At 41.9% G+C, this 24,231-nt stretch overlaps 2 long non-coding RNA genes across 2 annotated transcripts in view; one reads left to right on the top strand and one right to left on the bottom strand.

The window, feature by feature from the left end:
* The window catches only part of LOC140620535 (uncharacterized), a 73,963-nt gene that overhangs the window by 34,712 nt on the left and 15,020 nt on the right, over window positions 1-24,231 (top strand). The window lies entirely within an intron of this gene.
* Window positions 13,081-19,158, bottom strand: LOC140620534 (uncharacterized). The gene is made up of 3 exons (XR_012020294.1): window positions 18,353-19,158; window positions 13,912-14,061; window positions 13,081-13,325 (listed from the first exon to the last, which is right to left on the bottom strand). It is a non-coding gene; the product is annotated as an uncharacterized lncRNA (long non-coding RNA).

Below are 24,231 nucleotides of genomic sequence, written 5' to 3'. Positions count from 1 at the left end.
GGAATGGTATAGGATACAAGATTTCTGTCAAAAAGCCCTCAAATGATTTTTAAACAATTGATGTTCAAATATGAACTGTTTAGGATCATAAATATTTACAAGCCTGACATTTGATTATTTTTTATGAAAATTGAGAGAGTGCTTTAGCTGCCACTTAAACTTTGGAGAGAAATTTGCCTTTGCTTTTCGAAGATAAATGTGTTTGTAGTAGCCTTTGTTATTGATTGTCTCATTGGTAACCTTCTTCCGGCTTAAGGAAGACACTAACATCATTAACGCTTTAGAGAAATGTGCCAGTAGAAGCCCCCCAAGTCAGACCTTGCAGCACTTAGCACTCTATCTAGTTAGCAAAAATTTGTATTGAGCCCCTTCTATGGGCCAGGCCCTATGTTATACTCTGGAGATAGGGATGAGGGAGACACATTCCCAAACTCTCAGACTTCATGGGCCTCAGCATCCAACATAATGTTGACCACATCCCATCCAATTCCTTATCAAAGTCAGTAAAGGAATGAAAGCCTTTTTTCCTTTGGTTGTAATTTCATTAGCTTCCATAGCTTAGACAAGTGGGATGGAGCTCTCACTATCATCGGGTGCATTATTGAGTGCTTATTACTCACCAAGCACTATCTTACCTTATTTTATTTATCCACTCAATAACTCTAGGAAGAAAGGACTGCCAGTTACATCCCCACTTTGAAGATCAAAATTAGAGGCACTGCATAGTTATATACCTGGGACGAGGTCACAGAGCTAGCAAGTAGAGGAACTAAATTGAAACTCAGGTGGTCTGACTTCTGAGTTATCAGAGGTATAGCCACTGGACTATACCACCTCCCATTTTATCTGCTGTGTTCTCTTTTCACTCATTGTCTAGCTGTTCTTCTCAATGTTTGGCCATGTTTTTACAAACCTGTGTTTTCTCCTTTGTGTTATGGTTGGGTGTTCAATTGCTGAGGAGGCCTGGAGAAGGTTGAACAGGAGAAGTATATGAGCAACAGATCCCTTCAAGGTCCTTCTGGGAAAGCCTTAATCTGGAGACCTCTCCATTGAATGGGACATGATGATTTTAAAGGATTTAAAGGAGCATCATAATGGAGAATGAGAAGCCAGGGTGTGCTAAGCCAACTGCTACTGGCTCGTTTCCCAGATCTGCATCTAGTGGCTTCCTGTAGTTTGAAATTGGCCATAGTAGGCGTACTTATGCCAGGAAATTTGTAAGCTGTACAGATTAGGCCCTCCCCACAACCAGGCCAGTAAACGTTTACTAGAGTACCCCTGGAAAAGACTGAAAGTCCCCCCAAGTCAGTTTAGATTTAATTTCTTCCCAACCAGCAAGATATCCCTTCTCTGGAGGCAGGCTACCAGATTCCCAACCACAGCTACCCCCCTGGGACTCCTTCATCAGCTTTGCTCTCCTCTGTCTTCTGAAATGTATTCTGAAGGTGCCTTAGTCCTTTCCATCTCCACCCCAGTGCTTCAGCCCACTTTTGAATTCCCCTCTAGAGAGTAGTCACAGCTTCCTACCTTGTGCCTCTGGACCAAGTCTTGCTTTGTCTAGCAACTGTCAGCCCCCTGCTTAAGCAAGGGGGTGGAAGGATGATCTTTCTAAAACACCGATTCCATATATTGCCAGTCACCTATTTTAAAAGAAGATCTTGGCTCTTGTTGAAGACTTTTCAGAATCTGTTCCTGCTTTTTCTGTCCAGTTTCATCTTGAGCTAATCCTCTACTCTACCTTATATTTCAGCCTCACTGAACTCTGCTGATGGAAGGGGTCACTCCCATAGGATTTTGTGCAGACTGAGATAACTACACTCATCCCCTTATGTTGAAATCTGTGTATTTCTGCATCTTCCTCTGGTCTGTGTGGCCCTTGAATACCAGGGCGATGCCCTACTCAGTCACTGTTGTAGATAACTAGTCACTGCTTACTCATTACCATTCCTTCACCTTTTTTGGGGAACTGCTTACCTCACTGTTACTCCTATACCTTTTCTGTGGCTCAATGTGGCAGCCTCTTTGAACCTCCAGCTAAGATCGTGGCTCAAGATGAACCAAGCAGTGTTGTCTATGATATCTTGGAACTAGAAGAGAGTAAAAGCAAGATAGAGAATAGGCTCCCTTTCTTGATGTCTGGGATGTAAGATATAACATTCCATGAACTGCTGGCAGCCATATTCTGAAGCATGCATCCAAAATAAAGGTACTTAGTCTTCAGTGGAAGACACAATCTGCTGATGTAGAGCAAAGCGCAGATGAGAGGCTGGGAAGGAGGGAATCCTGGCTGGGTTCTGTTCTTGAGGCTAGGCTGCCTTTAAATTGCTGTGATATCATGGCATCTTTATAAAAAAGAGACCTGTTTGCTTAAGCTAATTTGACTTGAGGTTCTCTAACAACCTTGATGAGGTAGAAAGAATAATGCCCACTCCAAGATGGCCACATTCTAATCCCTGGAATCTGTGAATATATTACATTGCATAGCAAATGGGAATTGTGGGAGCAGATGGAATCAAAGTCGCCAATCAACTGACTTTAAGATAGGGAGATTATCCTGTGTTATGTGCATGAACCCAATGGAATCATAGGAGTCCTTCAGAGTGGAAGAGGGAGGCAGCAAAGGAGGTCAGAGTGATGTGATATAAATAGGATTCTGGGTGTTGCTGATTTTGGAGATTGAGAAAGGGACCATGAGGACATAGGTGGCCACTACAGAATGGAAAAGGCAAGGAAACCGGTTCTCCCCAAAAGCCTCCAGAAGGAACACAGCCCTGCATTCCTTGATTTTAGCTTCAGAAGACCCACGTTGGACTTCTCACCTACAGAACTATAAGACAGTAAATACGTTTATGTTCTTTTAAGCCACTAAGTTTGTTACAGCAACACTAGAAAACTCATAGACTCTAGCATCCTCATAATTACTGAGAACATCTCTACCCTCAGTATCTCTAACTTTAAAATTCCTTTCTCTGAACTCCTGTCTCCATTTTTTTGCTCTATAGTCTTAATAAGTTCCTTAACTGTTACTATGTTTTTCAGCCTTTGTGTCCACACACACACACACACATACACATACATTTCCTTCTCATTCTTGTGCAAATCTTCTAGCAGAGCTGCTGGCACATGGAGAAGTATCCAACAGAGTAGCAATAGTAATAGTGGTTTTTACTGTTATTACACCAAAGGGACTTACCTCTACAGAACCTAGAAAAATGCTTCTCATAAATAATTCTTTGGGAAAACTTTGTTAAATTGAATTGAAAGTGTGTTGACTAAAACAAATCAAAACAAAGCCCCATAAAAACATAAAATAATTCCTTATAATTTCTGGCAAATTTTAATTTAAAAAACTTAAAAATATTAAAACTAGTCAACGCCCCCCTTTTTAGTGTAAATTATAAAACAATTTCACTATAAATGCCTTACATCTTCTGTTAATTTCTTTTTGAGAATTCAGATGTTTGATCTTTATCCTTCTCTGGCTTTTGTCTTTTTTTTTTTTTAAGATATTATTTATTTATTTGACAGAGAGCGAGAGAACGAGAGTGCGCACAAGCAGGGCGTATGTATAGCAGAGGGAGAGGGAGAAACAGGCTCTCTGCTGAGCAGGGAGCCCAACATGGGCCCAATCCCAGCTTAACTGACTAAGCCACCAAAGTGCCCCTGGCTTTTTGTCTTTAAATACAAGCTACATTGGTTATAGTCTTGTGATGTCTCAGTGACAAAGTGAAATCTATGTTTCTTAAAGGATAAAGTGAACCCATCAATACATTATGTAAATTGTTTGAGAACTGCTTCTAGCTTATATTCAGCCAAGGTGTATGTCTTGAAGACCTTCATATTGATCTTAATTTTATTTTCTTCAATATTTTAAATATTGATAAGACACCCCTTGGCTCAAGAGATTTACTAACTAGTTTTTCTTTCTCTAGGATTTTTTTTTATTGCCCTCCTGAAGCTCGTCTCTAAGATCTTTGTTATTAGTGTGGGACCATCATATTAAGAGCTTGTGAGTAGGATGCCTGGGTGGATCAGCTGGTTACATGTATGCCTTCAGCTCAGGTCATGATCCTGGGGACCCTGGGTTTGAACCCCATGTTGGGTTCCCCGCTGAGCAGAGTCTGCTTCTTCCTCTCCCTCTGCCCTGCTTATGCTCTCTCTGTTTTTCTTCCTCTCTTAAATAAACAAATAAAATCCAAAAAAAAAAAAAAAAGAAATCTTTAAAAAAAGAGATTGTGAGAACTCAGAATATAATTAATGTAAATAGCAACTAAAGTTGTAATGCTAAATGAGCTTTATTTAAATTTAATTCAGAGCTCTGCATGAACATACTATAGATGGGATTAGGTTAATTTGCCTGGGTTTTAATTAACAGATCACTGAAATGAAAGGACACATGGTGAAGTTTATAGCCAGGCTTGGGGGCTGGGTCTGAGATCTCAGTTGGATATAATTTGTGATCTTACAAAAATTACTGGACCCTTCATTTTTATGTTATTGTTAGTCTAACTTTTTTTTTATTGTGGGATGCTGCAAATATATAGCATAATATAGAAGACACACTATCCAGCTTTAATTTTATTTACCATATTCGCTATGAAATTTTTTTGGTAAGAAATAAAACATTGCAGATCTCTGTAAACCCCATTTTTGCCCCCTCCCTTACCCCTGTTCTTTCCTTCTTTCTAGTGAATAACTTCTGTCATGAATTTGGTGTCATTCTTATGCTTTAGATAATCTTACATGTTTTTAAACTTTGCATAAGTAGCATCCTACTGTGCATATAATTTTTCAACTCCCTCCTTTTGTATAATATTTGAGGCTTATCCATGTCAGTGTAGTTATTTATTCATCTAAAATGCTTTGTCATTTTCTGTTATACAAATATATGACAGTTTATTTTTCTATTCTCCTTTCAATGGATTTTGAAATTGCTTCCAGTTTTTCACTTTGAGAAAAAAATGCTGCAGCAAACATTTTCCTACGTGACCTTTGGGGGAGAGGTTTCCTAGACCAGAAACAGATATGTAGTTGTTGGGATTTAGCACACATACATCTTAAACTTTCTCCGGTCTCGTCATATTGTTCTCCAAAATGATGGGCACAGCAGCTGTGTGTGAAAGTCCTGTTTCCCCACATTCTCACTGCTCCAATGGTCCCCAAGACCATTGTTGGTTCAGTGATTTCCTAGAAGGATTCACAGAACTCAGAAATAGTTTCAACTCATGGCTATGGTTTATTACAGTGAACAAGTACAAGGCAGGATCAATAAAGGAGGAAGGGCACATGGGACCAAATTTGGGGAGACCAGGTATGAGCTTCCAGAAGTCCTCTCCCAGGGGAGTTGTCTAAGACATGCTTATTCCTTTGGCAACTAACTGCAGCAATACTTGTGAAGTGCTGTCTGTCCAGGGAAAGCTTACTTGAGCCCACGGGTCTGGAGATTTTAATGGAGGTTGGTCATACACACATGTTGCCTTTGTGACTAGTGATAGTTACTGAAACTCTAGACCTGCAGAAGGAAAGTGGCTGTGCACTAAAAATCACAGTGTTTATACAAATTACCTAGAGAGCTGATAGAGCATAGTTAGGGTATATAAGATGCTCTATCGCTTAAAGCATAAAGAAGATTCCAGCAGCTCAGTTCTCAGGAGCCAGCCAAAGGCTGGTCATGTAAACAGGCCCTCCCAAGAATGTATAAGATTTGAGCAGTCAGGCCTGCTGAGTTAATTTTTCTGCACACTTGCCAACTTGATACTTTCATTCTAAACTTTTAGCCAATTTGATGAGCGTGAAATAGAATCTCATTAATATTTTAATTTGCATTTTCTTGATTACAGGTGAGGCTGAGTTGCATTGTCTGTTCTGTGAAATGTTCGTTTTTAGTGCCCCCCCTTTTTTCCATTAGGATTTTGGTCTTTTCCTTATTGACTTGCAATTCTTTCCACATTTTGAGTATTAATCCTATGATGGATATGTGTTGTGAGAATCTTCGGCTCATCTGTAAATTGACTTTCCCTTATATTCCTAGTTTTCTGGAAGTTATTTTCTATGAACTCATGTTGAATACTACTGAATGTATTTGTTTTGTGGCTGCTGTGACACATTACCACAAACCTGATGACTTGAAGCAACAGAAATTCATTCTCCTCCTCTCTTCCTTCTGGTGCCCAGAAGTCTGAAATTAAAGTGTCAGCAGGTTGGGTTCCTTCTGGAGGCTCTAAAGGAGAATCCATGCCATGCCTCTCTCCTACCCATAGTAGCTGCCAGCATCCTTGACATTCCTGGGTTAGGAACTGCGTTTCTTTAATCACAGAATCTATTTTCCCATTTTCCCATCACCTTCTCTGCTCTATATTCTCCTAGCGTTTTTTTTTTTTTTTTTTTAAGGACACATTGAATTTAGGGCCTGGATAATCCAGGATCATCTCCTCATCTCAAAATTCTTGATTATGCAAAGACTTTTTCCAAATAAAGTAACATTCACAGGCTTGAGGATTAGGGCAAGGACATAGCTTTTGGAAAACCACCATGCAGCCTACTATAATCGAAATGATCCTTTCACTTTGCTCCTTTAAATCTGCTAATATAGTAGGTTATATTTATAGATATTCTAACATTGAACCATCTTTGCATTCATAGGACAAATCCTATTTGGCCCTAATGTTTTTATAGTCTCTCTCTCTTTCTCTGTGTGGGATAGGGTCAAATTCAATTTTCCTATATTTGATCTAGCATTTTTGCCTCTGTGTTCATAAAGAAGATTAGAATATAATTTATTTTCTTGTCCAGTTTTGATTTCATAGTCTCATGAAACAATTCAAGGCACCTTCCCTTTTTCTTCTAGTGTGTAGAATAGTTTGTGTAAGGCTAGGAAGCTTGCCTGTCAAAGCCACTTGACTTTACTGAGGCTCAATTTCCTCTTAGGTCAAATGAGGATAATGCTGGTACCAGCTCTGGGGATGGTTGAAAAGGTTTAATGAGATAAGGCTCGTGGTGAAGGAGCCACCAGGGAGTGCTCTGTAAGGTTGGCTGTTGGTACTGAAGGGGACACCTGTTCTGACTTGGCAGTTGTTGATGCCTCCTGACACAGTCCTCTCTGGAGATTTCTCTGATCTTAGCCCAAATTCAAAATGGAAAGTGGCTGGTTGAGAGGAAAGAATATGGGACCAGAAGTCAGGAAGTCTGGTGTGGCTGGACAGTCCTGATAAAAACACTTACCCTGTACTTTTCTGCCTTTGGACAGTTTTCATTTTTCATTTTGAGCAGTTTTATCTTTACTGCTTCCGGGGGGTCAGCATGAGTAAGTTACAGGGAGATTTTCTTTTTACAAAAATAGCTCTAAATCCACAAAATGCTCCCAAGTGACTTTTGTTCTCTGGTTCTTAGTGCATTCTCTTCCTGCCCGAGGAGCCAGCCTTGCAGGTCACTTTGTCCCCATCATCTCAATTCCTTCCACTCAAGGAAAAGACTTATCTTATCTCAAGGTGACAAAAAACTTTGTCCATTAGTGGACCAAGCAGATTTGTCCTTCAAAAGTGTTCAAGTTGCATTAAAAACAATATTTAATGAATAATAGCTGTTTATTGAGATATTATTCTGTTCAATGTACCCCACTGAGGTTACTAGATAAAGTCCACCAGCCCCCCTGAGTACTCATTTTATCAATGGGACACCAATACTTGAGAAATGAAATAAGTTGCCCAAGGTCACAGAAATGAATACATTTATTTAATTCTTACATTTATTCCCCAAATCTCACTAAGCCCACAGACTTGCCCAAAAGTAGCCAATGGAAATCCCAGAAAGTCTCACTCAGAGAAGAATAATCTGGGTGCTCCAGGCATCTCTGAGCAGCCAATGTTGTGAGCTGGGGTCTGACTGGGTGGTGGCTGGAACATCATGGGGTCTGCTAGGTGAGTGTCCTACTTACTGATCACTATTTACTCTGTGCTGTTTGCCATGCAGAGTGCTCCCGTTTGCATTAATTCACTTGATCTGAGCATCAGTGCTAAAGAAATAGAGACAACTGAGCTCATCCAGAAGGATCCAAAGCACTAGTTTAGGCTATTTGTCTCAAATAGTCACCGCTCTACTCAAAAAAATGGGAGGAGGGGCACTGAAAAACATGAGCTTGCTGCTAGTAAAGCATGAGTGCAGATTCTTTCTTTTCTCTTTTTTTTTTCTTTTTTATGAGTGCAGATTCTAACCACACCTAGCTTCATTAGAAATCTGACGTGCAACATATGACAATGATGGCTCAGCCAGCTCCAAAGGTCAACAGACCCTTCACTGGTGGCCCCAAAGCTATGAGGACTGATTAATATGCTTCATTAGGTGGTGTAATTGGGTGTTATGGAAGTCACAGCTTCTGCCACAATGGGAATAAGAGGCACCCACTCAAATGTGTGGATCGACCCTGTTATTAATGAGGCTCATGGAAGTTTTAAGGCACTTTCAAAAATTGCAACCTACCTCCTATTTGGTTGGTTCAAGGAGACATGAAAACAAATCAGACTGTCAGATTGGGTAGCTCCTTACAACTGGTGGAAAGAATTCAGAAGGAGTCATTATCCAGTTGCAGAAGCCTTTCCTGTTCCATTTCTTAACAATGGTAATGGGGGAAATAGATGCAAAAGGAATGGCTTAGTAATGATGTATGTCATCTGAAGCCTTTTTATCACAGAGTGCCAGGATGTCTGAGAGCCTGGCAGTATTGCTTCTAGAAGGAAATTCTTCAAGGAGTCAGGATACTTTAATTGCCATTTGTTTAAAATAACACCTTCTACTTAAGCTAATTTCTGGGGCCATGTCTTTGGCCTTTCAGAGTGACGTGTACAGCATTTCTTTGGGATCATCACTATGATATATGCTTTCATCAGAGCTGGTTTCGTAAGTGTTTATTGAATGACTCTAGGATTCTGGAAGTTGTAGGCCACGTTGGATTTGGTTCTGTATTCCCACATGCATGGGGGAAGTGTGCTGAGTGTATATTAAAGTTCTAGAAGGGAAAATTCATCTAGATTGCTTTCTGTCTCTGAGACAGGGGCTATGTGGGATGCAAAGATGCAGAGGACATGGTCCTGCCCTTCAAAAAGTCCAGCGTTAGAATTAGGATGAAAGACAGGCTTTGTGTCACATGCCACTGCCATTCGGTTGGCTGGTTGGTTGTGGATGCCTGGAGTGCTATGTTGAGAAAATGTTGAAACCTAGTCTGGTGTCAGTGAGGAGAAAACACTACGCTCAAATATAACATCCATCATGAGCAAGTAGGTGGCAGATATCACAGTGCAACATATTTTCCACCCCCCAGTTCAGGGAGCATAAATAAACCTAGTGCAATGTAGCAGGTGTCGAGGAGCACAGAAACTATATGAATAATCCTTGGTGGTGGTTCCACTGAGGGTGGGAATACCTTCCCCCTCCAGGACCGCTGGTTGTGATGGTTCTGGCCCATTATGGGCAGACTGCTTGCACAGCTGGGGGCACGATGCAAGCTTCCCTCACAGCTCAGGCACACAGAAAGGCAGCTGGTTAATGGAGATGCTCCCGCAAGCCAGGCAGAATGACTCTGTGGTCACCTTGCAACTGGTCACACACCTGCTTCCCAATGCTGACAACACTGCTTGGTCTTTATAACTTTATAGAATCTGTCGCATAGAAGAGCTTGCCTTTTAGAATCCGACGAAGAGGTTCTGTTTCTTACATCCTGAATGCAGCTTTGAGAAACCCTCTGGGTTTGTTGATGGGGCTGGATTCTTATGGGGACTGTATATACTGAAAAGCTTACCGCCCCATCCAGTGTATGGAATTCAGAACAAGACTGACATGAAACCATAAAATTATTTATGTTTCAAAATGACATGCTGGAATTTAAATGGTTTCTTGCTGAATTTTATTTTATGTTTATTTTTTAAAAAAGATTTTTAAAAAAAAATTATTTATGATAGAGAGAGAGAGAGGCAGAGGCACAGGCAGAGGGAGAAGCAGGCTCCATGCAGGGAGCCCGACGTGGGATTCGATCCCGGGACTCCAGGATCATGCCCTGGGCCAAAGGCAGGCGCTAAACTGCTGAGCCACCCAGGGATCCCCTCTTGCTGAATTTTAAAATCTCCTTTCTGTCTCCATGCTTGGCTGGTGCCCTGGACATGTACTTGTTTTGGTCTTTGGATATTTAGTCCTGGCTGTGGACGTCCCTCTCAGACAGGTTTGGGGGCGGTGGGGCAAAGTGCAGCACCTCTGTCATTCTTGTGGCCTTGCCCATATTCACCCTCTGCTTTGGCTGTCCTCCCTCTGATCTCTGAAACCCTTATTGATGCTGTTCCCAGTGGCTTTTTTTTTGCACTCCCCTACCCCAGACAGCAAAAGGACCACCAGCAGCACCGACAGGACAGGATCAGGGCCATGCTTGGCACCCAGAAGGAACGTGATTCATCCTGACACCTCTGCTTCTCAGACAGCTGAGGCTGCCAGAGTGGGGCACCTCCGGGTGGTCTGGTGGCTTCTCAGGCTGCCCCCACACTGCATTAAAGCTGTCTTGAGTCCTCAGAAGGCCCAAAGCAGCATGTCTGCTTGGCTGAAACTAGGCATTGGGGGAATTCCTTAGCTCTAAATAATTCCTATTGTAATACTTGGAAAAGACAGATTTCTCCCCTTATGTTTCAACAAATACAGAAAGTTAGTTCCATCTGCCACTGCATCCTTGAATAAAGAGGTCATTTGTAGCCAGCACTTCTCACGTCCACCTGTGCAAGCTCAGAACGTACATGATGTCTCGTGAGTATCCATGCAGAGAAGAGAACCTAGAGGGCTGGGTAGAGATGCCCTCCTGGCCTGTGACTTATTTTTTCCCCAAGTGATGTCAAACAGCTTTTCTCAGCCTTCCTGTTTGTTAATAAAATTCATGGCTGAGATACACTCAGGCTGACCATCAGACTCAGCACACATTTCTTGCTCGTGGGTCCTGCCCTAGGCTGGATGTTGGGAATCCAGCGGCAGCTTCTGTCCTGGGCATCTCGCAGTGCAGTAAGGGTGGGGGGGGGAGGATGCATAAACACTTCTGCCCCAGTGCAGCAAGGAGGGATGGATCCCAAGTCATCCTTTACTTCTTTCTCTTATATTTCATAATCCATCCAGTAGGAAGGTCTATTAATTTCTAAAATATCCTGAATCTGACACCCTGTGCTCAGAATCCTCTAATGTATCCCTGTTTCACTCATCAAAACCCAACGTTCTGTGAATGGCCAACCCGGCTGCTGCGGCCTGTCTCCCGTGTTGTCTCTGCACATGTCGTCTTGCTCACCCTCTCTGCTCTGGCCAAATGCACCTCCTGCCCTAAGCCTTGTCACTCTCTGTTCCTCAGCTTAGAATGTTCCTCCCCAACATGGGTAGCTCCTACCCCTCCCTCAACTTCCCCTCAGCTCAGATGTTACCTACTCGACAAGGTCTACCCTGTTCCCCTATTTTAAACTGGAAGCCTCTTTCACACTTCCATGCCCTGGACCCATCTTTCCCTGCTCTGTTTTCTCTATTGCACAAATCACTGGCTATATTTCCTTTATGTGCTGTGTATTTTGTCCTTTGTTTCCAGCTGGAGTGTAATCTCCACATGGCAGGCACTTTTGTCTGTTGATTCATGGGTGTCTCTTAGGGCCTAGGGTGGTGCCTGGCACATGGTAGGTTGTCAGTGAGGGTTTGCTAGAGGAGTGATCGGAATGATCACATGAATGCAATGTTGTGTAGGAACAGGGAGTGACCATTAGAAGGGACAGGTAGGGATGTCGGAAGGGTTTCAGTCGTGAGGACATGGCTTCTGAGCTGGGCATTTTACAGGCAGATGGAAGGCAATGACAGGGAACAGCTGGGTTGTGTTCAGACAGTGGGAACAGCACTCAGAAAGGCACAGGGGCGTGGAAGAGAAAACTTAAGAAAGCACACCTGTGGGGATCCCTGGGTGGCTTGGCAGTTTAGCACCTGCCTTTGGCCCAGGGCGTGATCCTGGAGTCCTGGGATCGAGTCCCACGTTGGGCTCCCGGCATGGAGCCTGCTTCTCCCTCCTCCTGTGTCTCTGCCTCTCTCTCTCTCTCTCTCTCTCTCTCTCTCTCCCTGTGTCTATCATGAATAAATAAATTAATTAATCTTTAAAAAAAAGCACGCCTGTGATAGTGACAATTTTATGACCTCTAAGTAACCTGTCTCCAGACTCTTTATCTTAAATGACTTATCATATTCTTATAAAGTTTTCTGTAGGCTTAGCTTAATCTGAGCCAAACTATTATCAGAAGATTGAAATTTGAAACTTGAAAACGTGGGGGTATTCTCATCCATTCTAGACAGATTCCTAAGATATTCAAAGGCATAAATCTATACACATAAAGCTGTATAGCTGGAAATCCAGAGACTCAGATTTGTTGGTATTGATTCTTACAGGGATAAGGGAATGAAAATGTCAGTTAAGGCAGCCGGCTGGTTGGGGAGGGTCTCCCCAGCCTCAACCTGACACCCCTCAGAGGGGAAACTGGTTGAGTCTGATAGCGTCCAGGCTGAGTCTCCACATAATGGGATGAGGTGCTATACAAAATGTTGGCTTGGCCTTTCACTCCACAGGGACTCAAATATCATGGATGAAGTGATACCATTCAAATTCCTTTAGGATTCTTAAGAAAACTAAATAAATTGTCAGGAATTCAATGTACGATATTTAAAAAACAACAAAACTCTGCAAACTTGTCACATAGCATGGAAGACAAAGTATTTGATTTTGAGGTCTAAACTCGTGGTTAAAATCCTGGCTCTATCCCTCGGACTTTTGACCAAATGACTTTCTGAGTCCAGCTTGTCTCCATTACAAACAATAGGTCTGGTGTGTGAAAAGACTCAACACAGTCCTCAAAAATTATTAGTGAAATCACACCCTGGAAGTTATAATTCAGGCAGACATGCATGAACATTTTGTAAATAAAAAGGCAGCTAAATCTAGAAAATATTAGTCAAAATGATGGAGTGCAGAGATTACAGAAAGAGATGCCAATGGCTGGAGAACAGCATTTTATATTTTCTAATGTTATTGATGAAGTTGGTGTTCATTATTACAACATTGATTCACTTGGGATTGAAAAGGGATGCCATATGCCTTGCTGCAGGAGCGAAGTCATAATTCATTACTGCTAAAATGAAATCATTAGAATGACATATTGTCAACATAAGGAACATAGTCACAAAGCTCCAGAAAAATAAACAATTCGTGAACGAGCTCCCATTGGTGGGAATGCCTGACCAATTATGGTCCTGTGGCTCATTCTTTATCTCAAACTTGCCACCAAACACTGGAAGAAGAAAACAAGAAGGGGAAAGGTTATGTTTGGGGAGAAAAGACAGGAGCCCTGTGTCCTTAACTGCCCTATTATTTATAACCTCTGTGCTGGACAACTTGTCCTGATTTTTGGCTGACAAGTATCCAACCCCCTTTCCATGTCTCAGGAACCCCCTACTTTCTGTAGCCGGGGAGGAGGCAGGGTCCCCTGGGAGAGGATGACAGAGCCATGTCCTCCTCTTGAAGATCCCAATGACAGAGATCCATCTCTGGTTTCATCTGCTTCCCTGGAATATAGGATATTCTATGATTGACCAGGGTTTGGAAAATTTGGCGGGGGGTGGGGGTGGGAATACTTGCTATTGGCAAGACACCTGTATCCACATGGAAGTGTGAAGCAGCATGTTGAATTTAGAGAATGAAGCCTGCTGGCTTTGAGTATGGTTTGCAAGGGAATGAGTGATAGGATTTGGCCATAAACTGAGGTAGGTCATGCAGATGAGAGTGCTTCCCAAATTGTAAAGTACTAGAAACATGCTGGCTTGTTTTCATTTTCTACCTTCCTAGATTTTTTACAGACCAAATGAGACAGTACCTACCTAGAGTTAGTTGGCTTAATGATGATATGATGTCCACTGCTGGCAAATGTGTGGAAGAATAAATGGAAATCTTCATTAACTTGTAGGAGGATGAGAAGTTGGAGAGGATGGGAAATCAGTGCTGCTATTTTCGGAGGGCAGTTTGTCAGCCTTTAGGGAAACGGAATATGCACATACTCAAAGACCCAGCAATTCCGCTTTGGGGGAAGTTTCTTCCCTATACCAAGACCCATATACAAAGATGTTTACCACAGCATTGCTTGTAATAGCAAAGGGTTGGAAATAAGCTAAATAGCCATCCATAAGAGGAATTGATAAATATGGCACATGTGTAAAATCTCTGGAGTATCATATAGCAGTTAAAAATAATCATCTATTTACTAATCAAACCCAAGAAAAAGCCCAACAGAGAAAAAAGACTAAAGACTTCAACAATCACTTCACTCAATGATTGATAAATGTATTAAAAAAATATTATCAAGTTCATTGGTTATCAAGGAAATTCAAATTAAAGCCATAGTTTAGGGATGCCTGGGTGGCTCAGTGGTTGAGCATCTGCCTTTGGCTCAGGTTATGATCCTGGAGTCCTGGGATCGAGTCCCATGTCAGACTCCCTGCACGGAGCCTGCTTCTCCCCTTGCCTATGTCTCTGCCTCTCTCTGTGTGTCTCAAATGAATAAATAAATAAAATCTTAAAAAAAAAAAAACATAGTTTACAGTTATAATACTGACAGAAGTTTAACTCTGACAGTATCAAGCCTTTGAGAGCTCGGAGTCATTGGCACACTTATCCTCTGCTGGTGGAAGCTCCAGTTGCCGCAGGCCCTTTGGACGTCAGCGTGGCATCAAGTGAAAGTTGGAGATGTGTGCACTCCTCACCCAGCAATTCTGCTTTGTGCTAGAGAGAAGCTCCTGCACATATGCTTAGGAACATTCATACAGCTTTGTTTGTAAAACACTGGAAACAATCCAAATGTCTGAGGCTGAAGAATGGATCGATAATGATGCACAGTTATGAAAATTAATACACAAGACTTATAAGCATCTGTAGGAGGGAATTGTGCACATAATATTGAATTTTTAGGGGCACCTGGGTGGCTCAGTAATTTGGGGTGTCTGCCTTTGGTTCAGGTCATGATCCCGAAGTTCAGAAATCGAGCCCTGAGTTGGGCTTCCTGCTCAGTGAGGAGTCTGCTTCTCCCTCTGCTCCTCACCCCACTTGTGCTCTCTCCCTCTCAAATAAATAAATAAATAAAATCTTGTAAAAAATATTGAATTTTTAAAAGTTATATAAAAATGTATGTAATTCCTTTTATGTAAAGTTGAAAACCATGAGAAACCAGACAATATATTCTGAGGAGTAAATGATATGTATGGCAAAACTAATAAAGATAAGGAAGCAATAAAATTTGGGGTACAGTTACTTATAGAGGGAAAGAGGCTGGTTGAATCTGATGGGTCCTCTGGGTGTCCGTGGTACGAGCAATCTAACAGCACGTGGGGGACCACCAGATGTTCATGTTATTGTCAACCTCAATACTCCTTATATATACATAGAAGAAACATTGATAAATCTCAAACATAACATTCAGTGAAAAAAAGTAAAAAGTCAAATGAGCTACCCAGCACAATCTTGTTTGTGGGGAAAAAACCCACACTAGTAAAATATTGTTAATTCCTTTAGCTATAACTAAGGTCATTCAGGAAAGTTAAATGTGAGATAAGAATTTTACATATAGTGGAATGGGATTAGGAGTTAGGTGAAGGGGACAAAAGTAAAATTTTGAAATATTAAGGATAAAAATGGGGATGTTTCTGGACTCTTGATGCTAATATGCCATAAACTGATTTGAGGTGGTGGTCAGATGAAGCACATCTCTCCAATTCTATGCACCTGAAATCCCAAAGGAACGAAAGACTGATTTGCAAACTGCAATGATTGAAATCAAACTTGAATTCTTAAAATATGTTGTGCTTGTTGGTAGGTTAAGGGCCACACTAGATAAAAAGCAGAAAGTAAAGGTGTTTGCTATTTTGTCATGACTCCTTTAGTCACAGATCTGTCATAAACTAAGCTGCATACTTAATCTCTTTCTCTTCTCTTTTTAAGATCTCAGGATTGAGTCAAACAGAGCTCTTTTCATGGTTTTGTGGTCAAGGAAACCACTAGCATTAGGAGCCATGGTCTATGTTGGCTTTGTCTTCTCAACCCACCATTTGTTCATCTAGACCCTCTCTCAGATAGGATTCTTCTGCTTCTCAGTTACCACCAGCCATTGTCCCATCACACCCAAACTACTGACGTGGCCTCTGCTGTTTGCTCTGGTGACAGCTGCTCTAACTAACTCTTATCATTTTCAGCCTGGCAAAAAATTCGACACCAGTATCTTCTTTCTAAAGGACATTAAAATAATTTCATAACTGTAAACGTGATAAGGCAGAAAAAAATCTGTTATAACAATTAGGAAAACATAAAAATGTCCTATTTTCAGAAGATATGTATTTAGAAAACCCTGGCAAATTAATGAAACCACTATCTTAGAACAAATAAGACAATTCATTCAATGGGGAGGGGTAGACACCAAATATATATGTAGGTATCAAAGTCTTCTGTAAATGCCAGCAGTAGGTTAGTAGGAAGCTTGATAGAGAAAGTGCCATTCTTTTCTTTTTTTTAAAGAATTTATTTATTCATGCGAGAGAGAGAGAGAGAGAGAGAGAGAGAGAGAGAGGCAGGGACACAGGCAGAGGGAGAAGCAGGGTCCATGTGAGGAGCCCGATGTGGGACTTGATCCTGGGGCTCCAGGACCACACCCTGGGCTGAAGGCAGGTGCTCAACCACTGAGCCACCCAGGCATCCCCATTCTTTTATTTTTTTTTATTTTTGACTGCTTTAATGATAATAGCAATAATAACGATTGTTTAATGTTTACTAAATACAACATAAATACATGCTAAGCACTTCACTTGTATTCCCCCACTTAATCCTCACATCAACATCGTGTGGTTATTATTCCCATTTACAGATGAGCAAAACCAAAGCTCAATGACATTAAGTCATTTGTCCAAGGCCACACAAGTAATCAGTAGCAAAGTCAGCCTACAGGGCCATATTGTCTTACTCAGAATCCTCTGTTCATTTTCTTTTTTTCCCCAAATAGTATTTTTTTTAACTTTTTATTTAAATTCAATTTAGTTAACATATAGTGTATTATTAGTTTCAGAGGTAGAATTTAGTGACTTATCAGTTGCATATAACACCTAGTGCTCATTCCATCAAGTGCCCTCCTTAATGCCCATCACCCAGTTACCCTATCCCCCCACATTCTTTTTATTTTTTATTTTCTTTTTATTATTTTATTTTTCCCCCACATTCTTAATAACCACCTTTGCTGAGGATGCTTGTCTGAGTCCAGATTGTCACAAGGTCCCTCATAAAAATAATCCCTTCTACTTTGGGCCACTCAACCCCTAACCCTGGATGGCTGGTCCCTTTCCAAAGGGCTCAGGGTGGAGACAGGTGCTAGGGCAACCCCTCTGCTGTCCTTCACATGTTTTTTTTTTTTTTCCTTCAGTGCCTAAGAGCTGCAGCCCTGCATCCAGCACAGAAACCTTTCACATCCTCCCAGTGCAGTTTCAGTCCCTCAGAGTCACATTTCCATCCACTTTGTCAATGCAGAAGGCTGTATTTGCATTGCTAAAAAGGCCCCTTTGGCTGGCTTTCCTAGGGAAATGGAACAGTCCCCTCAAATGGACAATTGGAGTCTCTTCCTCCTGCTATGCTGAAATGGATTATTTAGAGCTCTCAATTGACAGATAAAAAAATTTTTTTTAGCCTAAGTGTTTCAAAAAGCAATAGTTCTGGGGAAAATTCTGTATGAACATAGAAACTCAATAGTCTTGGCTTTTGGGGGTGGGGTTGATTGGAAAGGAGCAAAAGACGATTTTCTGGGGTGATAGAAATGCTCCTGTTTTAAGGTAGTTTCACAGGTGTACACAACTGTCAATTTCTAAACAGGACACTCTGTACATTTTATTGTATGTAAACCATACCTCAATTTAAAAATAGCTGTAGTTCTCAAAAACTAGGGTACATCAAAATTGGCCAGCGGGCCATGGATGGGGTGAGGAAACTGTTTCTTTAACGAGAACTTGCAGGTGGTTCTTTTGCCATTCTATGGGAAAAACGATCTTGGACTCTGAGTTTCAGTTGGGGCACCCTAGGTATGGCTCTTGGAATTGACAAGCTCCAGGGCAGTATATTCGCGTCGGGTGGGCTGGCTTCATTTCCCCCACTGTACCCTTGACCTTGCTGGGCATCCATCCATACGGAAGCATCTATGGGCTCATTCTAGTGACGCAGGCCTAGAGAGTCATTGGCCACCTATACTCCAGGCAGAGGAGAAGCACAGCCTTAGCTAAGTCAGAGGAATTGAGTTACCTGCAAGAAAGATCATGTCAATTTGCTTTAAATTTCCAGAAAATGATGATGTCTCAGCAGATGTCCTCACCATTCTTCTGAGTGGGTTTTGAAGTTTGCCCTGAATCACGTCTTCTTAACTTTTCCTTCACCCACAGTGACACATGGCAGGAAACTTCTACATTTAAAGTCAGTGCTGTAGGGTGAGATGCAGTTTCTTTCCAGTAGATCTCTGTTAGGATGCAAATAGGAAAGTGGCAAGGAGCAAGACAAGGCTATGGGAATCGGATGCAGGAAGAGATGTCAGGTCATCTAAGTAGAAGATAATCAGCACAAGCAAGGAAGAAGTTTGCCCCACAGTGCACCAGAATCAGCAACAGGCCCAAAGCATAGGAAGAAAAGAGCCCACTCCTGTTGGGGAAACACACATGTCTTGGTAAGAAGAAAAGTTTGTAAACTAAAACTCAAGTAGCCCCAGAAGCTCAAGGCATTATACTAGGGGTTTCTATTAGTTATGCATTGCTATATAAAGAATCATGCCAACATTTTTTTTTTTGTCTTAAAAACACTCAAGCATTATTTCATTGTTCCTCCGTGTCAGGAATTATTGAGCAGCTTAGCTAGATAGTTCTGGATCTGGGTATCTCATGAATCTTAAGGCTAGAGTCACAATGTCAGCCAGGGTTACATTATCTGCAGATGTGACTGGGCTGGAGGATTCACTTTCCAAGATGGTACAAGACTTGTTGGTAGGAGGTCTTAGTTCTACGTAGACCCATCTCTAGCGTGCTTGGGTATTCACAACATGACAACTGGGCTTCCCTCAGAGCGAGTGACCCAGGAGAAGACAGCAAGGAGAAAGCCATGGTATCTTTTGTGACACAGTATTGGAAGTCACACATCATCATGTCTACCACATTCTATTTATTAGAGATGTGTCACTAAGTACAGCCCACATTCAAGAGGAGGGCAATCGGGCTTTACTTTTTGAAAGGAGGAGTATCAAAGAATTTATCAGTATATTTTACCACTGGGACAGGATCTCACTCCCTCCTCTGTCCCCCACAAAGAAAGGAGGAGAGGAATATAAGTGAGAAGAAGTTACCTACAGTTTAGAGAAGTAAATATCTGAATTAACCCTATGTGTTACACTTACTCTGAATGAATTGATAAACTCTCCTCATTGTTAAAGACCTCTGGAGTTAGGTTTTCTGTCCCCACAGCTGGAAAACATGCTAATGATACAGAGTGCAACAAGTTAGGGATCATCCTGCAAGTGGACAGGTAGGGTAGAGGTCAGCAAGGTGAGACCCTTGTGCTCAGGAGAGGTGGCTCCATACCCAGCCCAAGGGAATGGATCAACAGTGGTCATTCCAACCCCCTTGTCAATTGATTGGCTTAGGCCAGTGGTTCTCAAACTGGAGCAACAGAAGCAGCCTTATCCTGAGACAGTAGGTCCAGGATGGGCTGAGAGATTGCATTTTGGAGGTGCTGCTGGTGGTGGTGGTCCAAGGACCACACTTTGAGAACCACTAGATCAGGCCTATAAGAGGGTAGAGGGGGCAGTCTTCTAGGGGGCTCCTGGAGGAACTTCCTACATTTTAAAGAGATTGAAGAAGAGGCAGGGTTTTATTTGTTTTTCTGCTTTTGGATGTTAATGTGTGAAAATGTGCTGCTGGGGCCATCCTGTGACTGACCATGGTAGGAGTGAGCCAACGAGCTGATGTGGGCAGAGCAGGAGGCTAGTGAGGATCTGGGCCCGTGAAGACATTATGGGGGACCAGCCCTGAAGCTCTCTACAACCACACTTGTGTTGCAAGATAATGAGTTTCCTTATGGATCAAGTCATTAGGAATTGTGTTTTCTGATTTCTCACCTGGGAAAAAAGATCCCAAGGAAAAAAGAACGCTGGAAAAAAGATCCCAGCATTTTAAAACTTTGTACTTTCAGGGGCTCCTGGGGGCATAGTTAAGTGTCTAACTCTTGGTTTTGGCACAGGTCATGATCCTCAGGGTTGTGAGATCAAGCCCCATGTCATGCTCCTTGCTCAGCACAGAGTCTGCTTGAGATCCCCTCCCCCTCTCCCCCTTTCACTCAGGCTCTCTCTGAAATAAGTAAATAAATATATATATTTTAAACTTTGCACTTTCAAAGGTGAAAAGTGACATCTCAAAGTTAATTTGCATTTCCATGATTACTAGTGAGATTGAGGATTTTTTTAATACCCATTCTTCTTGAAGCAGATGGATTGTAGACAAGAGACTATAAGCATAATATCTCCATGATAATCGCCATTCATTACTTTTGCTTACTCAGGTGGGACTGAAAATATGTGGCTTAGGCTATTAACTCTGATGCAATCTGAGGTACACTGTGGCACTTGGCAATACCTGTGTTTGGGCAGAGGCTTCGAATTGGTCCTGAAAGAAGCGTTTCATCCCTGAGTTTTATTTTCTTCCTTTGGATCTTTTTAGCTTGAGAAATGTGCTTCTGTGGATACCATTTCTCTTCACCAAAGCAGGCAAGAGTATAAACCGTGCTGACAAAGGCTTCCTTTTCAGATTTAAAAATTCATTCTAAAAGCAAAGAGGAAATCCTCAGACATTTCGCTGCCTCATGAAGAAATGGCAGCAGATGACTAAGAGCCGACACATGCCTCGTTGAAGATCTTTACAGCATGCTACTAATACCCCATCTTGCCTCTAGTATCATGCATCAGAGCAATTGAGCTTTAGAAATGACATTTCTGACTAGGATGGGCAGGGGCCCAGACATTGTTGGACAGTTCCTGCCAGTTCCTGGAAACAAAACCTTGTCAGGATTCTTGTTCACTGTCTCTTCCTGTTGCACCCTCTTATATGTGTGTGAAATTGGAGGCGGCTTGTTGACTAAAGACTAAGAAGTACTCTTCATTGAAGAAGCCAAAGTGTCAGGTTTGATGAAGCCACTGTGAGAGTGTAAATTATATTTTCTTTATTAATGTCTCTCAAACTCACACTCTGCCTGGAACACATCCAGTGCATAAAACTATATATACAGTGAAAAAAAACCAAAAAGTTCATGGATTTATCTTTGGGCATTGCCTTTTCTTGATCTATTGTCGGGTGAAATTTCTGTTATTGGAACAACTGGAGTGAAGCTCCCTGGCTTGTCAAATAATTGAGTTATTGAGCTTCCCATGATGACAGTGGAAAGCTGAGGCTTCAGCCTGGCTGAAAGAATGGTACTGGGGTGGTTTGTTGCCCAAGGATGAAGGCTACTTGGTGGGCTGTTTCAGTAGGGCTCACAGGATGGCATTTACTGCTTTTGCCACGATGGAGAAATTGGGCATCAGCTGTGTGAGTGAGAAATTTCTCATGTCAGAGACTTCTGGTATGACTCTGTCTGTCCGGGGTGACTCACAGGGACCAAGCATACAAAGGCCGACTTATAGAAGCAGAAGTCTTTACTCATTTACACTGAGGAGTGTTAGCATGTACGTGTGTGTGGGGGTGGTGGGGGGTGGTGGGTGGTATGCAGTTGGATTATGTGGCCAGATTGTTCTTTCTGTCCATGAAGTTCCAATGGAAAGCCAAATTATCATCTGAAAAGTTATTCTTCAAATACGAAAGTTAAAGAAGGACATGTCAGGCAGAGACGAAGGCACTCAACACAAAGCCATGAGGGAGCTTCTCCTGTTTGAAAAGCTATAGTTACCCAACTACTATTGGTGGGTGAAGGACCAGGGTGGAAGTGGCAAGGAACGAAGCTGAGGAGGGAGAGAGGGGCCAGATCCTGAATAATGGATCAAAAAGTTGGGAGTTCCCAGCTCCCCTCCTCACAGAAAGAAATTCCTCTGTTTATATCTTTATATATCTTTATTTATATCTTTATATATCTTATTCCTTTATTTACCCATTGTAATGAATGGGTAAAAGCAATACCCATTTATTTAAAAAAAATACAAGCAATTTAAAAATTGCCAACCATGCCTTCCAACCAAGGAAGACCAATCTTTTTTTTTTAAATTAATTTGTTAATTTATTTTACATTTTTAAATTTAAATTCAATTTTCCAACATATAGTATAGCTGCCACGCTCATCCCGTCAAGTGTCCTCCTCAGTGCCTATCACCGGGTCACCCCATCCCACCACCCACCTCCCCTTCCACAGCCTTTTTGTTTTTGTTTTTAAATAAATTTATTTTTTATTGGTGTTCAATTTATCAACATATAGAATAACACCCAGTGCTCATCCCGTCAAGTGCCCACCTCAGTGCCCGCCACCCAGTCACCCCCACCCCCCGCCCACCTCCCCTTCCACCACCCCTAGTTCATTTCACAGAGTTAGGAGTCTCTCATGTTCTGAAGGAAGACCAGTCTGATGCCTTGATACTTGTTCTTATATGGTGAGTGATAAAATACTACTTTCTAATTAGCATTTGCACTTACCAACATATCTCAAACATATTTTATATCAGTTTATATATTTCTGCCACATTTTATAAAATGAAACAGTTATTGTCTATAATCATTTAAATCATTACAGCTCTTTCCTATTGTGAATAATGCTGAGATGAATCCCCTTTTGCATATGTTTTTGGCACATGACTGCGGCTTCCATAGTATAAATTTCCACAAACAAGACTGGTGTGGAAAAGGCGTGAACAGAATTCAGACTTTTTGTCATGTCCAGATCTTTTTAATGTTTTCTCTGAAATCCTCATGGTCCATTCTGAAAGCTGAGTCCAAAGTGGCCATCCAGGTATAACATTATTTTAAAGTCTTGGCTTTCCACTCAAAGTTTTATATAACTTTTGCATGTAACCCTATGTTGTGGACACAATTAAATTGTTTTCCCTCCCAAATCTTTGAGTAAAATTATAGCTTCTGAAAGACGTTTAGTGTTTGTTCTGCAGCTTCCTGTATTCTTGGCATAACTCTTTGCACCTAGTGGGGAGGTGCACCCCGATATTATAGAAGCTAAGTGGAGACACTGAGGAGCCCCAAAGGATGTCCACCAGGCAATGATGTGATCAGATGGTTGGACTCACAGGCCAAGAGAGGAATCAGAAGGACCTGGGAAGGGAGGCTTGGGCAGAGGGTTCCTGTAAGAGTGAAGGTGAGCCACCTGACACTGAGCAGCAGTGGCCGTGTGGGAGTGCAGAAGACAGATGGAAAGAGGGAAGTACCATTATGAGGCTTTACTTAACCAGTTGTGAAGAACAAAGGACAGTGAGGAATCTAGGATGAAGGTGTGTTTCCTGTCTTTAGTCTGACAAATGATCAAATGGAAATTATGTTCCCATCATGTTTCTTGTTTTGTGTTGACCCACAGGAAGCTCATAGGTCAGTTTGTGGTCGGTGACAGTATTTGTATTGTTTGTTGTGGTGGTTGACGCCGCTGGTTCTAATTTTTTGTTTCCAGAAGACATCTCTGATGTACAGCTGAAACTAGGCAGTACACAGTCTGTGGGTAAATAATAAGTACCACCTGGCTCTTAATCTGGGCAAGTCCTTTCCACTCATGACTTGAACCCCAAGGGAGAGGAGTAACCAAGCACTTGGATTAAAGCCAGGTTTAATGAGGGGTGGGGGTTGTTGTGATGGAGTGGATGGATCCCTAATATCAGATAAACTGGTTTGACATTTTTTAAAAAGATTTATTTATTTATTTTAGAGAGAGAATGAGCATGAGTGGTGGGAGTTGGGGCAGAGGGAGAGAGAACCTCCAGCAGGCTCCTCATTGAGTGCGGAGCCCGATGCAAGGCTTGACCTCGTGACCCTCGAGATCATGACCTGAGCTAAAGTCAAGAGTTGGAAGCTTCATGGATTGTACCACCCAGGCACCGCTGGTTCAACTGTTTAAAGCATTTACATTTTTGAGACTTAGTTCAGCCATACAACTCTTTCTTCTTCCCT

Source organism: Canis lupus, chromosome 29 (assembly GCF_048164855.1).
Source record: "Canis lupus baileyi chromosome 29, mCanLup2.hap1, whole genome shotgun sequence".
Taxonomy (NCBI): Eukaryota; Metazoa; Chordata; class Mammalia; order Carnivora; family Canidae; genus Canis; species Canis lupus.
This window is presented reverse-complemented; position numbering and strand designations above follow the sequence as displayed.